Genomic DNA, 16149 nt, shown 5'->3' on the forward strand with positions numbered 1-16149 from the left:
TCGTCCGACAGCTGCCAGCAGATTACCGCAGACTGCCAGTGGAGAACCAGCTGCCTGCTGCTGCCTGGAAGTTCACTGTTACAGTACCTACAGGTTTGATTACACGTGGCTGCTGCCATTTTGAGACAACAGCCAGGCCCTGTGGGACCCCTGGCTGGACTGACCGAGTCCCGTCTCCAGGATCCCTCAGCCCAACTGATCACTCCCTGCCTCTGGGCCCTCACATCAACTGACTGCTCCCTGCCGCCAGGACCCCCAGACCAACTGACTGTGCCCTATCACCGGGAACCCAGACCAACTGATTGCACCCGGCCTCCTGGATCCCACAACCACACCAAACACACCTGACCTCCAGGACCACTGCTGGACCAACTGCATCCTGTCTCCAGGACCTCCAGCTGACCATGTCCACCCCTGAGCTGCAGCTCCCCATTTGCCAACATTTTTGGAAGCCAGAGCAGCCATCTTGGATAATCCTGGAAGCCATAGCTCCGATCTTTAGGTGGGGCAAATCTCATCCTGAGACGCCTGCTGGAGGCTTGAAGCTCATTGTCAGGTACCTCTCATGCATCAGGCTACTGAACACTGGGAGGTTTCATTAGTATATGACTATTATACAGTAGATTTTCTTTTTTCTCCTTTTTTAAAAAAAATATTTAAGTTTTTATTTCTTTACGTTTCTTGCTTTCTTTTCCTTCTGTTTACCTGTACCCTCAGAGTCGCTTTCTCCCTTATTTACATAATGTTATTGTCCCCATAGGGGCTATTTGGTTTAGGATTGCATAGTGTCTGACTTGGGCACTGGTAATATTGATCTCCCCTTAAAGAAAGGGTTTTGGAAACCTATAGGACAACTATAAGCCTATAGGGGAAATCTGTAATACCCCAGATCTGCAGCACTAGAGGGGAAGATACATGAACAACATGAAAAAACAAGGGAAGAAAATGATCCATACAAATCTAGATTCTATATTAATAGAATCCAATGACAGTATGTTAGAAGAAATGTCAGAAAAGGACTTCAGATTATACATGATTAAGATGATTCACGAAGCAAAGGATGAGATAAGAGAGCAAATGCAGGCAATGAATGATAATACCAATAAACTGAAAGAGCACCTGCAGGAAGCAAAAGATCATTTCAACAAAGAGATAGAGATTCTCAAAAAAAACCAAACGGAAATCCTCGAAATGAAGGAGACAATAAACCAAATAAAAAACTCAATGGAAAGCATCACCAACAGACTAGACCACTTGGAAGACAGAACCTCAGACAATGAAGACAAAATATTTAATCTTGAAAATAAAGTCGCTCAAACAGAGAAGATGGTAAGAAATCATGAACAGAATCTCCAAGAACTATGGGACATCATGAAAAGACCAAATTTAAGAATTATTGGGATTGAGGAAGGCACAGAGAAACAAACCAAAGAAATGAACAACCTATTTAATGAAATAATATCAGAAAATTTCCCAAACCTGAAGAATGAAATGGAAAATCAAATACAAGAGGCTTACAGAACACCCAATGCACAGAATCACAACGGATCCACACCAAGGCACATTAAAATGAAAATGCCTAACATTCAAAATAAAGATAGGATTTTGAAGGCTGCGAGAGAAAAGCATCAGATTACATATAGGGGGAGACCAATAAGGATAGCAGCAGACTTCTCAACCCAGACTCTAAAAGCTAGAAGGGCCTGGACCAACATATTTCAAGCTCTCAAAGAAGATGGTTGCCAACCAAGAATCCTATACCCAGTAACACTAACCTTCAGATTTGAAGATGAAATAAAATCCTTCCATGATAAACAAAAGTTAAAAGAATTTACACTGCACTACAGAATGTTCTCAACAAAATATTCCATGAGGAGGAAATGAAAAACAACAATGTAGGTCAGCAAAGGGAGGAACTACCTTAGAGAAAAAACACTCAAAGGAGAAACCAAGCCAACTTAAAAACCAAAAATAAGCCAAATGGCTGGGAATACAAATCATTTCTCAATAATAACCCTGAATGTTAATGGCCTAAACTCCTCAATCAAAAGACATAGACTGGCAGAATGGATTAAAAAGAAAGACCCAACAATATGCTGCCTGCAAGAGACTCATCTCATAGAAAAAGACATCTACAGACTAAAGGTGAAAGGATGGGAAAAAATCTACCACACACATGGACCCAGTAAAAAAGCGGGGGTTTCCATCCTTATATCAGATAAAGTGGACTTCAAGCCAAAGTTAGTCAGAAGGGATAAAGAAGGACATTTCATACTGCTTAAGGGAACCATAAATCAGGAAGACATAATGATAGTAAATATTTATGCCCCAAACAATGGTGCATCCCTGTACATCAAACAAATCCTTCTCAATTTCAAGAATCACATAGACGACAACACAATAATTCTGGGCGACTTTAATGCACCGCTGTCACCACTAGATAGATCTTCCAAACAAAATCCAACCAAAGAAACCATAGAACTCAATAACACAATCAATAACCTAGACTTAATAGACATATATAGAATATTCCATCCATCAATGAGCGGATACACTTTCTTCACAGCAGCACATGGAACCTTCTCGAAAATAGACCATATGTTATGCCACAAAGCAGACCTTAGGAAATGCAAAAAATAGAGATACTGCCTTGTGTTCTATCAGATCATAATGGACTGAGAGTAGAAATCAATGACAAAGTAAAAAAGGAAATTACTCCAACACTTGGAGACTAAATAATATGCTATTGAATGAAAGATGGATAACAAAATACATCAGGGAGGAGATTAAAAAATTCTTAGAGGTCAATGAGAATGATGATAAAACATACCAAAATCTCTGGGACACTATGAAAGCGGTACTAAGCGGAAAATTCATTGCATGGAGCGCATTCCAGAAAAGAATGAAAAGTCAACAATTAAATGACCTAACATTACAGCTCAAAGCCCTAGGAAAAAGAAGAACAGAATAACAGCAAAAGTAGTAGAAGATAGGAAATAATTAAAATCAGAGCTGAAATCAATGAAATTGAAACAAAAGAAACTATTAAAAAAATTGACATAACAAAAAGTTGGTTCTTTGAAAAGTAAACAAAATAGATAAACCCTTAGCCACACTAACAAAGAGAAGGAGAGAGAAGACTCAAATTACTAAAATACATGATGCAAAAGGAAATATCACAACAGACACCACTGAGATACAGAACATAATGAGAAGCTACTTTGAAAATCTGTATTCCAACAAAATAGAAAGTACCGAAGACATTGACAAATTTCTAGAGACATATCCTCCTCCCAAACTGAACCAGGAGGACATACACAATTTAAACAGATCAATATCAAGCAATGAAATAGAAGAAGCCATTAAAAATCTACCAGGACCAGACTGATTCTCAGCCGAGTTTGACAAGACCTTCAAAGAACTCATTCCAATACTTCTCAAAGTATTCCAGGAAATAGAAAAGGAGGGTACTCTACCGAACTCATTCTATGAAGCTAATATCACCCTCATACCCAAACCAGGAAAAGACACATCAAGGAAAGAAAATTTTAGACCAATATCCTTGATGAATATAGATGCAAAGATCCTTAACAAAATATTGGCAAACCATATCCAAAATCATATTAAGAAAATTGTGCACCACGATCAAGTGGAGTTCATTCCTGGAATGCAAGGATGGTTCAACATTCATAAATCAATAAACGTAATCCATCATGTCAATAGACTTAAGGATAAGAATCATATGATTATTTCAATTGACGTAGAAAAAGCATTTGACAAAATACAACACCCCTTCATGCTGAAAACACTAGAAAAAATAGGGATAGTAGGAACATACCTGAACATTGTAAAGGCTATTTATGCTAAGCCCATGGTCAACATCATTCTTAATGGAGAAAAACCGAAACATTCCCTTTAAAAATGGGAACAAGACAGGGATGTCCTCTTTCACCACTTCTATTCAACATTGTCCTCGAAACTCTAGCCAGAGCAATTAGGCAGACTAAAGAAATTAAAGGGATACAAATAGGAAAAGAGGAACTTAAGCTGTCACTATTTGCAGAGGACATGATTCTATATTTAGAGGATCCAAAAACCTCCTCCAGAAAACTTCTTGACCTCATCAATGAATTCAGCAAAGGGCAGGCTATAAAATCAACACACATAAATCTACAGCATTTTTGTACACAAGCAATGAAACATCTAAAAGGGAAATGAGGAAAACAACTCCATTTGCAATAGCCTCAAAAAAAAAAAAAAAATACTTGGGTATCAATCTAACCAAAGAGGTAAAAGATCTCTACAATGAAAACTACAAAACACTGAAGAAAGAAATTAAGGAAGACCTTAGAAGATGGAAAGATCTTCCATGTTCTTGGATAGGCAGAATTAATATTGTCAAAATGGCCATACTACCAAAAGTGCTATACAGATTCAATGCAATTCCAATTAAAATCCCAATGATGTACCTCACAGAAATAGAGCAAGCAATCATGAAATTCATCTGGAAGAATAAGAAACCCAGAATAGCTAAAGCAATCCTTAGCAGGAAGAATGAAACAGGGGGTATCGCAATACCAGAACTTCAACTATACTACAAAGCAATAGTAACAAAAACAGCATGGTATTGGTTCCAAAATAGACAGGTAGATCAATGGTACACAATAGAGGACACGGACACAAACCCAAATAAATACATTTTTCTAATACTAGACAAAGGGGCCAAAAATATGCAATGGAGAAAAGATAGCCTCTTCAACAAATGGTGCTGGGAAAACTGGAAATCCATATGCAACAGAATGAAACTAAACCCCTATCTGTCATCCTGCACAAAACCCAACTCACAATGGATCAAGGACCTTGAAATCAGACCAGAGACCCTGCATCTTATAGAAGAAAAAGTAGGTCCAAATCTTCACCTTGTTGGCTTAGGATCAGACTTCCTTAACAGGACTCCCATAGCACAAGAAATAAAAGCAAGAATCAATAACTGGGATAGATTCAAACTAAAAAGCTTTCTCTCAGCAAAGGAAACTATCAGCAATGCGAAGAGAGAGCCTATAGAGTGGGAGAATATCTTTGCCTCTCATACTTCAGATAGAGCACTAATTTCCAGAATCTATAAAGAACTCACAAAAGTCTACACCAATAATATAAATAACCCAATCAAAAAATGGTCTAAGGAAATGAACAGACACTTCACAGAAGAAGATGTACAAGCAATCAACAGATATATGAAAAAATGTTCAACATCTCTAGTAATAAGAGAAATGCAAATCAAAACTACACTAAGATTCCATCTCACCCCAATTAGAATGGTGATTATCAAGAATACAAGCAACAATAGGTGTTGGAGAGGATGTGGAGAAAAAGGTACACTCATACATTGCTGGTGGGGTTGCAAATTAGTGCCGCCACTCTGGAAAGCAGTGTGGAGATTCCTTAGAAAACTTGGAATGGACCTACCATTTGACCCAGCTATCCCACTCCTTGGCCTATACCCAAAGAACTTAAAATCAGCACACTACAGAGATACAGCCACATCAATGTTCATAGCTGCTCAATTCACTATAGCCAGACTATGGAACCAACCTAGATGCCCTTCAATTGATGAATGGATAAAGAAACTGTGGTATATATATACAATGGAATATTACTGTGCCATAAAGAATGATAAAATTATGGCATTTGCAGACAAATGGATGAAATTGGAGAATATCATGTTAAGTGAGATAAGCCAATCTCAAAAATCCAAAAGAGGAATGATCTCACTGATAAGCAGATGATGACACTTAATGGGGGGTGGGAGTGGGACAAGAATGGAGGAAGGAGGGACTGTATAGAGGGAAAAGAGGTTGGAGGGGTGGGGGGGAAGGAAAAAAATAATGGAATGAATCAAACATCATTACTCTATGTAAATTTATGAATATGCAAATGGTATGCTGTTACTCCATGTACAAACAGAAAGAACATGTGTCCCATTTGTTTACTATAAAAATAAATTAAAAAAAAAAGTCATACTGGGTGTGATGCCAATACCACTTACATAGGCAAGCTCCCACTGCATTGGATGAATGCTGAAGGTAAGTGGAAACCTACTCCAAGTCCTTATCTATCACGTAGGTTAAATACTTTGTTGTCACAAAATTGTTATTAGAAAACAATATGATTATCTTTTGGAGAATGCCATTTCAATGCTATTTCATACTCATGTGGGAGGCAGCAGCATAGGTCTGGTCTCTTCAAATAGAGGTCATGACCAATCTCCATGGCATTTTAGATTTTAGAATTGCCTTGCCATAAAAAACTGCTTAGAAATTTTTTTTTTCTATTTCTATTGTCACTGTGTGTGTGTTTTTTTAAATTTCTTTTTAAATTTCTGAGAAGAGTAACAGTAAGCCAATAATATTTATTTACTGACAGTGTATTATCAGCTCATTTATCACTTAGTTCTCCTAAGAGAAATAAAAGTACATTGAACATTGTACTTTATTTGAAGTATTATAGAAAAACTATTAACATTGTGAAAATGGATTGAGGAAAAATTTGGTAAAATACATGTATAACAATTTTCTTAATGCTAATAGAATGAAAATGCTTGGATGTCAGCAACATATGATCACATGAGAATATAAATATGTGACTGGTTTAAGAGGTGTAGGAATAGGATTTCATTTTTAGGTGACTAACATTAAATTATTACAACTTAAACTGATTTTATTTTAAAAGAACAGAATGGTTGAAGTACAACTTTCTTCTTATGCCAGGTGGTCATTGCTGAGGTTGAGTGAAATTGAATGGAGGGCCTGCACGACCAGGGCTGGCGTGTGCGTCTTTTTCATTTATTCTTACTTGATGAGCATATGCATGTGCATCCTCTCTCTGAGCAAATCTTTTCAATGTTTTACTTCTTGAATTTTCTCAGTTTGCATGTTTTATTCCACCTGTGTTTTAGATAGCTTTTCATCACTATGACCAGAATAACTAACAAGAACAACTTAGAGGAGGAAAAGTTTATTTGGGGCTTACAATCTCAGAGGTCTCAGTTCCTAGATGGTCCACTTCCTTGCTCTGGGCCCACATGGCAGAGCACATCATGGGGACGGATGCTGTGGAGAAAAGCTGCTCAGCCTATGGTAGGGTCGGAAGCAGAGGTGGAACTGGAAAGGAGCCTCAGGGATGATGCAACCTTCAGAGCATGCCCCCTGATGACCCACCTTCTTTAGCCACACCCCACCTGCCTACATTTGCCACCCAGTTACTTCTTTCATGTCTCGATGGACTGATGAGGTTGCAGCTCTCATAATCCAGTCATTTTGCCTCTGAATATTCTTGCATTAACAGGAGATTTTGGGAGACACCTCATATCCAAACCACAGCAAAATCAATGTTTCTCAAAATTTTACTCTCCTTTATGGCTGAATAATATTCCGTTGTGTTTGTATACACAAGAATAGTATTATGGCATTTGCAAATAAATGGATGGAATTGGAGAAAATCATGCTAAGTGAAATAAGCCAATCCCAAAACACCAAAAGCTGAATGTTTTCCCTGATAAGTGGATGATATATAATGGGGGTGGTGGGGAGAAGAGTGAAAGAAGAATGGAGGAACTTTAGATCATGTAGAAGGAAATGAAAGGGGGCGGGGGTATGAAAAATGGTGGAATGAGACAGCTATCATCACCCTATGTACACGTATGATTACATGAATGGTATGAATCTACATCATGTACAACCATAGAAACGAAATGATGTACCCCATTTGTGTACAATGATTCAAAACGCAGTCTGTAAAAAATTTAAAAATAAATAAATAATTAAAAAATTTTTACTCTCCTACATAAAACAAAAGACCTAAGGTGCTTGTTCAAAATGTACATTCTGAGCCACTTGAATTAGAATTGCTGGGAGTGGGTTCAGATATTTGTACTTCTAACAAGCACTTGTTGTGGTTCTTATAGATATTCGAGTTCTAAAATTCCCAATATTGGATGAATCAGCAGTGCTGTAGCAATGATATCAACATCCTCCACATTGTGAGTGGAAATATTATAATAACAACAAGAAAATAAGCAATAAATGAATTGCAATTGGCTCAAAATGAATTGCTTTACAATCTGGCAAGATCAAGATGTGTGGGAGACCCCTGGGTTGCTAAAAATGTTAAGAATCACCTCTTATTTTCTCTATGTTTGATATGAAGCAAGAAAATCAACTGAATTCATAAAGTTTTTCTCAACCATGATCAAGACATTTTATAAATTTAACAGACATTGTGTTTAGGGTAAATTCTATGAGTCATATAAAATTTCCCAAAGTTCACTGAATATTTTCTCCTTTTAAAATGATAATTGAAACATATTTGAAAGCAGATTGTGTCCTTTAAATTACAGTATTTACCTGAGAAGAGAAGCCTACAAAGAATAAAGAAGAAAGAAAAGAGTAAAAAAAAAAAAAAAAGAATGGAAAAAAAAATAGAAGGCAGGCAGGAAGGAAGGAGGAAGGGGTAAAAATGGAAAATGGGAAAATCATATACATAAAATCAGTTATTTTGCTTTCAACTGCTTTTCGATTAAACAGTTTCTCCTTATATTATGGTGCACTTTTCTTTCATAATATTTTATTGTTTCAGTCTTGGAAAAAAGTTTTTGAACCACGTAACATTTTGGAACATCAACAGAAATGATCAGGTTTACAACTACAAACTGAGAAATAAATAAGTCTACATTTATCTAAAAACACAGTCTCCATAACTTCCATGAAAATGCAAGTGTGAAAACATATTTCTATCAATGAAAAATTTTGCACCAGAGTTAAACAGGCAAGAAAGACTATTCAGGACAATTGCAATAGGAGAACGTGATCAAACTCAAGTCTGTTGAAATAAAAGGTGGGAGACTTTTAAGAATGGAGGTCAGCTGGTGCAAAGTCACTGGAGGAAGTTACTGAGGGGAGAGGTGGTTAATTTTGTGTTTGCTGATTTGCATTTGAAGAAGGTGGGTTCCTACGTTCCCACAGAGACTGGGAAATAGGGACACTCTTTTTCCTGATGATTACATTTCAAATGGATGGTTCCTAATCTTTCAGAAAGACATGGCTGAGCTTGGACACTAGAGTCAGGGAGAGGATTTAAATCTTCAGGGACAGAGAAAAAATTAATCATTCCAAGTGATTTAAACAAAACGCTCCAAGAAAAGGAAGGTCAGGGGTTTATTATCAGGAAGATACCTGTCTATGGTGTAGTCAAGCTGAGAGGACTCTAAAGTCTTTCTGCCAGTTGCCTTTGTTTAACTCTCACAGATGCTGGAGAGTTTTCATCTGTGTTATTCATGTACCATGATTACTTAGGAGACATTAAAACACACTACTCAAACCTTCATAAGAATATTATGGACATAGACCAATCATTTATTCTAAGGCTGACCTAACATTCCTATTATTTATCAATAAAAGTTATATCCAGGGTTTGGTGGGTAATTCTGTTAGTCCCTTTTTTATTGATTTAAGCAGAAATAGCCACTTTAAAAAATATTTTAGTTTGATTTTTGGTTAAGCATAGCAGTTGGCAAGCAGTCTTCAATACAACCTCTTCTACTTTCTCATGACAATTTCTAAGAAAACACTAAAACACTGAAAAGATAGCAACACCCTACTATTCATGTTAAAGAGAGGGAAAAAGCAACTATTCACTGAGGGATGCTGGCAGAAATTGGTGAAAACAATTAGTGCTCTCACCTGTGTCCCCTTGTTTGTTTGCAGTAACTGAGAGAGGAATAAGTATCTTACGACCCTACCTTGCTCATTGTCACTGGTCCCCAAATGCAGATTCTGTGAATACAAAAAATTCACCAGGTTTTATTCTCTTGGAGACATAAAGCTTTTAGAGAGTGAGAACAGTTTCCCCATCCCACTCCCTGGCCTCACTCACAGCCAATCCTCCAAAGCTCAAAAAGTCCCTGGGAAGGTAATAAGGGCAACTGCTGGTAAGACTTTGCATTCTAGTGTGTGGGCTCCCCAGCTGAATTGTTGTCAAAAGGCCTGCAGAGCAGAATATTTGGAAGTAGCAAATAAGCACTTAAATCTAATCTAAGTGAGAGCATGCAGCATTTCTCTTTCTGTTGGACTTATTTCACTTAGCATAATGTTCTCCTGATTCATTTATGTTGTTGAAATACAGAACTCCCTTCTTTTTCAAGGATACATCACATTCTATTGTGTATGTAAACCACACTTTCTTTACTCATTCATCCATTGATGGACTCTGAGGTTGATTCCATACCTGGGCTATTTTGAATACTGCTGCGATGCACTTGGGAGTGAGATCTATTTAATGTACTAATTTCAAACATCCTAGAAAAATACCAAGAGGTGGGACCCTGAATCATATGGTAGTTCTCTTTTCAATTTTTCGAGGAACCACCATACCGTTTTTCATAATGACTGTGAAATTTGCATTCCCTGTGTACCAAATTCCTCTCTATCCACATCCTTACCTGCTCTTGTTATCCTTGGTTACATTGATAAGGGCCATTCTAGCCAGCACATAGTGATGTCTCCTTGCAGTTTGGATTTTTCTGATGATCAGTGATGCTGAACATGTTTTATCTACCTCTTGCTCATTTGTATGTCTTCTTTGAAATGCCTCTATTTAGTTCCCTTGCCCCTGTTTAGTCAGACTGTTTTGTTTCTATAGTTATTTGAGTTCCTTATGTATTCTGAATACATAAGGAATCCTTATCGGATTACATGACCTAATATTATTTTCTTCTAATTCATAGGTTGTCTCTTCACTATACTGATTATTTTGTTTGCTATACAGAAGATTTTTTTGTTTGATATAATCTCATTTGTATATTTTTACTTTGGTAACTTGCAAAAATTTTCTAAAAAATTAAAAAAGAAAATTACAAAAAAAATCATTGCCTAGATCAATGTGTGATTAATCCCTCGTGTTTTCTTTTAATAGTTTTATAATTTCAGGTCTTATATTTGAGTTGATTTTTACATATGGTGTGAGATAATGATCTAATTTTATTCTTCTACTTGTGGAAATGCAGTTTCCCCAACATATTTAAGGGATCATCCTTTTTGCCACTGGGTATTCTGGTAATTTCTGTCCCTCTGTATTCTCTATTCTAGAATATCAAGTATTCAAAATATAGCATCCTATATTAATTGGGAAAGTTTTTCATTTCCTTTTTAAAATCACATTTCCCAACTATTTGCCTTTTCCCCTACATTTTTGGATAGTATCTGCGTATTACCTTTCATTTCTTACAGTTTTTATTTTCAGATTTGTAATTATATGCTTCATTTTATAGAGATCTTCCTTGTCTCTAATACTTCTAATGAAATCTCTCTAAAAATACTCATGTGATTATTGCTTAATTGTTACTATTTCTGATATTTTTTAAGTATCTCATGGAGAATTCTATTCTACTCTTTTTTGTCTTTTATGTTGATTCTTGGGTGATATTTGATTATTTATTCACATCCTAATTTAAAGCAATAAAGATCTCCATGTACCTAGGTAAATACAGTCAACTGGTCTTTGCTTTAAAGTCACAGCATGAGTTCCTACTCATTACTCTGGAAAGCTCCTAAATGTCAAAAAGAATACAGCTTCAATATGACATGATGACACTTGCAGTGTCAGCTTTAAGTTTACAGATAGTTTTTGTCTATAGAGACAAGTCCCAATATTTTCACTTAGCCTATGTCCCTATCTGAAACCTTTCTTCTCTCTGTAGTGTGTAGAAGCAAGGCACACACAAACCCACTCTACCACATACAGACCTTTACTTGGTGCCTCTGCTTTCAGCCAGCCCCTCTGCCTGTCCCTGAACTTGCTTCTCAAGTTGCCCTCTTCCCCCAGGGTGGCCATATTTGAGTGTATTCTAGACTGTGACTTTCTCTGCTTCTCTAATCAATTTATAATAGTTATTTCCCTTTTCAAATATGTGTGAACAAATATTTTTGATAATGGAGTATCTTTATGTTCTCTTTGTTTTAATTAGTTTCACTTATTTTACTGGGGTATTGAGAGAGGAAAGAAGGGCGATGCATGTGTCAGTCTACCACATTGAGAGGGGACACAATCAACAAAAATTTTATTGAGCACCTACTTTGTGGCAGCATGCTGCCAATTTTTAAGAATAGAACAAAAATGGTCTTGAGCCTTATAAATTGTTACCTTCTAGTGACAATAACAATTGGTAGGTAAACAAATAGTAAAAATATAATTAGTATTCATAGGATACTGTCCTATGAGTGGGGATCAAAACAAAATAAAACAACCCAACAATTTTAGATTGTTGTTCAGGAAGCCACAGCAAACACTGAGTAGAAAACAAATTGCATGTTCAAGGGCAGCCTAAGCAACTCAATGAGGCCCTGTTCTAAAGAAGGAAGGAAGGAAGAAGGAAGGAAGGAAGGAAGGAAGGAAGGAAGGAAGGAAGGAAGGAAGGAAGGAAGGAAGGAAGGAAGGAAGGAAGGAAGGAAGGGAGGGAGGGAAAAGAAAGAAAAGGAAAGAAAGAAAGAAAGAAAGAAAGAAAGAAAGAAAGAAAGAAAGAAAGAAAGAAAGAAAGAGAAAGAAAGAGAAAGAAAGAAAAAAAGAAAAGAAAGAAAAGAAAATTATGATGGGCTGTGGACACTGGTAAAGCATTCTGGGTTTGATCCCCTGTATTCATGTACCCCCCCAATAAAAAAAGAGTTTAGAGGTAGAGACACAGGCACATTATTCCGGGCAGTATAAGCCACAATAAAGTATAAATGCTGTTTTTTGTACTTTGAAATGTTTGGTGAAAGAAGTAATGTTTTAAGCAGAGCATTTTGTTGTTCTGAGGAGAGTAAGTTGAAAAGGAAAGGTGGAACAATAAAAATCGGTAGCTTACGTCAGTGATTCAGGAGAAAGATCATGGTGGCTTCAGTTAAGAGGGTAGCAGAAAAGAAAAGAGAGAGGAATGATTCTGTATGGGTGAGAAGATTGAGGTGCTGAGACCTACTGATGGACTGACTGCTCAGGGAAACGAGAAAAGACGAGAATTCAGGTGACTCATACACAGATGTCTGTCTCGTGAAATTTTTATTGAAGTGGAGAAGACTGGGGGAAAAAAGGAATGAAGGATTTAATTTTGGAGTCATTAAGTTTAAAACATCCAAATACAAATGCCAAGATGAGTTGGTGAGAGTGAGGATTTAAATTTTATTTTATTGATACACATGTGGTCATGAAAACCATGTGACTGGGGAAAATGACCTAAGGAGAGAGAAGAACTGGAAAGGAACTCGGTGGAACTCGGTTGTCAGGTCAGATAGAGGCAAAAGAGCCGACAGTGAAGAGGAATAATACACTCGGAAAGACACGGGGACATGCCAGGAAACTCTGTGTCATAGAAGTCAAGGGAAAGAGAGATCAGAGAAGGAAGCTTTTAAATGAGAGGCAAAGTTATACATTAAATTTGGTAAAACAAAGATCATGGTGACTTTGACAATGGCAGTTTCAGAGAAGAAGGCAGAATATTTAGATTGTGCTATTTTTAAGGGGAAATGAGAGATAAATGATTAGAAAAAAAGTGTATTTAAAATTACTGTGAGAATTTTAAATGTGAAGGAGATCAGAAAGGAACAGAGTGGACATTTGGATCAGGATGGTTCTTCAAAAATCTGCTTGTTTATTTTATTATAAAAGATATTACAGCATATTATGTAAATCTTTCAACATTGGTGCCCAGGCCCACTGTTGCACCTTAGTGCTCTGGATGGCCTGAGATAAGGGGAGAGGCCTGTTCCCCTGCTTGAAGAGCTTCATGGGTTTTCCCCAGTGTGACCTACAAGTTTATCTGTTTAAAATGATATGAAACATGTGAAGCTGTGATTTCTGGAATATAGAAATCACCCAGTAGAAAGAGAAAGAGCGCTCAAGTGTGTAGGAATAAGAGACATGATCAAAGAGGGAAAGTCATAGAGAAGGTAGTTTATGTGGAATGATGAAAGACAGGTACCAACACACTCCACCTCAATTTTTTCAGGAAAGAAAGGAAATGAAAGGAAATGAGGAGTTCCTAGAGGATGCAGGTAGGTTGTATGTTTGGTCATGAGAAGCTTATAAGCAAAGTTTAGGATGATCTTCCTTCTCTAGATAAAATGTGAGGCAACATCATGTGAAATTGATGAGGAAAAGGTAGGGTATTTGCAGAGCAAGAACAAGAGGTAGAATAATTATTTCAGGGACAAAGAACAGGGTTACTTGGCAGAATGACTGTATGACCACTTGAGGTACTACTATTTCCTTCTGATCAAAGAATTTGCAACAGTTATAAATGCAGGTATATAACTACTTGTGTATATTGTTTAAATTCTAGTGAACCGAGTGTCTAAATATAACTACTTGTGTATATTGTGTAGATTCTAGTGAACTAAGTGTCTAAACTCCTAGAGGGGGACAGTTGCCTCTCTTGGGGGTATCGTCACTGACACTATGTTCAAAGTAAGCACACAATACATATTGTTGAATTAATAAATGAATGAATGTATTATGATAATCCTGACACATAAGATTTTATAGGATTGAGAGATTGTTCAATAAACTGCAACACTGGATTTTGGGGAAAGAGCTGCCTTTTATACAATTATTTATGTTTTCCATTCTTTCCCTTCTCCATTTCTTATTCTCAACCAAATAAAACATAAACCACTTTCAGCCAAACCCTTTTTAAAAATATTGCTTCCTAATGTAAAGGTTGATTTTCAGCCAAAATGCCTATAACTGATTTAATTGGACAAATATTAGAACAAATTAAAAATTTAATCATAAATCCTCTCAGTAAGAATCATCTTTCTAGCATAATATTTCCATCCTGGATGGTCTTTTCACACAGAATGCCAAAGTCAGCTCTTTTCCATGAATTCTGTACTATCAGATTTAAGCTATAGCTTTAGCTTGATTGACTCTACTTTCTTTTCTGCTTCAAGGAAACCTGTTGCCTCTGTTGGCATATTTACTGCTGCCCTTGCAGATATATGAACTATCCCAAGCATAACGTGACCACAGATGGTAGAAAGCTCACTTTAATCAATCTCTTGCTGTGCTTCTGGAACCGCCACAGGCAGCCCCAGCTTCTAGGCTGATTGTCGGTGCCGAGACTATGCCCACTGGTTGCGTGGAGCACTAATCTATTTAATTTTAACAGAGGACAATGTAGCATCTTCATCTTGCAGTTTTCAAGAGAGTAAATATTTATTGCTCACCACTCTCCAGCTATTTCAAGGATGACTACTCTGTCTGAGCTGAGGGATTTCAGTGTTTTGAATCTGTTCAAGTAGGCAGATGATGTGAAATGTTTTGGTCTTCCCCAGTGACTATGAAGTTATTTTAAGCAGTCTTTTGCTTCCTTTGACCAATAGAAAAGGGCATGGCCTGTCATATTAGCCACATAGATATGAGTGTTATCTCCTTCTGGGGAGACTAGCTTGAGTTTGACTTGCCAAAAGCAAGTAGAAAGTCTGTATGCTCTCCTGGTTCAGATTTTAGAGAAGAACAGTCTTTCATCTTCACAGTTCTAACACCTGTTTATGAAATTGAACCGTACTCTTGGAAGAGATTTTTTTCCTTTGCTAGCTCCAGCGTAATTGCAGCATTTCTAGCTGCTCTTAACACCTTGGATAGAATATCAAGAAAACTAAAAGAAATACATGATAAAACATGGCAAAAAGGAATGATCTGATTAGATTTGATTAGCTTCCTGAACTTATTGGTCAACCACAGAGGTAGGTTAAAAATAGTTTTAGATTGCCATATGACCCGAGAACTGTGAAAATTACCAACCCTATTGACAAATAGGGAAAATGAGGTCTGGTTGTATCCAGGTAAAAGTTGTACATGTACTTTTTTTCTTTTATCAAATTAATACAGATATTCTGAAAGGTGATCTTCAAATATTACATGAATTGAAAAAATTCTCTATAAGGTCTTTCCTGTTTATTAAGAACCTACTCACATTATAACTGTTCCCCAGAAATGGATATAGCCATTCCCAAATTCTGTCTTCATTTGTTCTAATTTAATTTCAATTTTTAAAATTACTTTTCATGATTATTAGTTGGTGAAATCAAACTAACATATGAAAAACCCAAACAATTTAAAAAA

General features: G+C 36.7%; 1 long non-coding RNA gene across 1 annotated transcript in view; it reads left to right on the top strand.

Moving 5' to 3' along the window:
• LOC306663618 overlaps positions 1-16149 on the top strand; it is a 132708-nt gene that overhangs the window by 30322 nt on the left and 86237 nt on the right. Inside the window, exon 3 of the long non-coding RNA XR_013764490.1 lies at positions 6016-6083. This is a non-coding gene — a long non-coding RNA (uncharacterized lncRNA). The remainder of the gene's footprint in view (positions 1-6015; positions 6084-16149) is intronic.

The sequence above is a fragment of the Sciurus vulgaris genome, assembly GCF_902686455.1.
Source record: "Sciurus vulgaris genome assembly, chromosome: 1".
Lineage (NCBI taxonomy): Eukaryota > Metazoa > Chordata > Mammalia > Rodentia > Sciuridae > Sciurus > Sciurus vulgaris.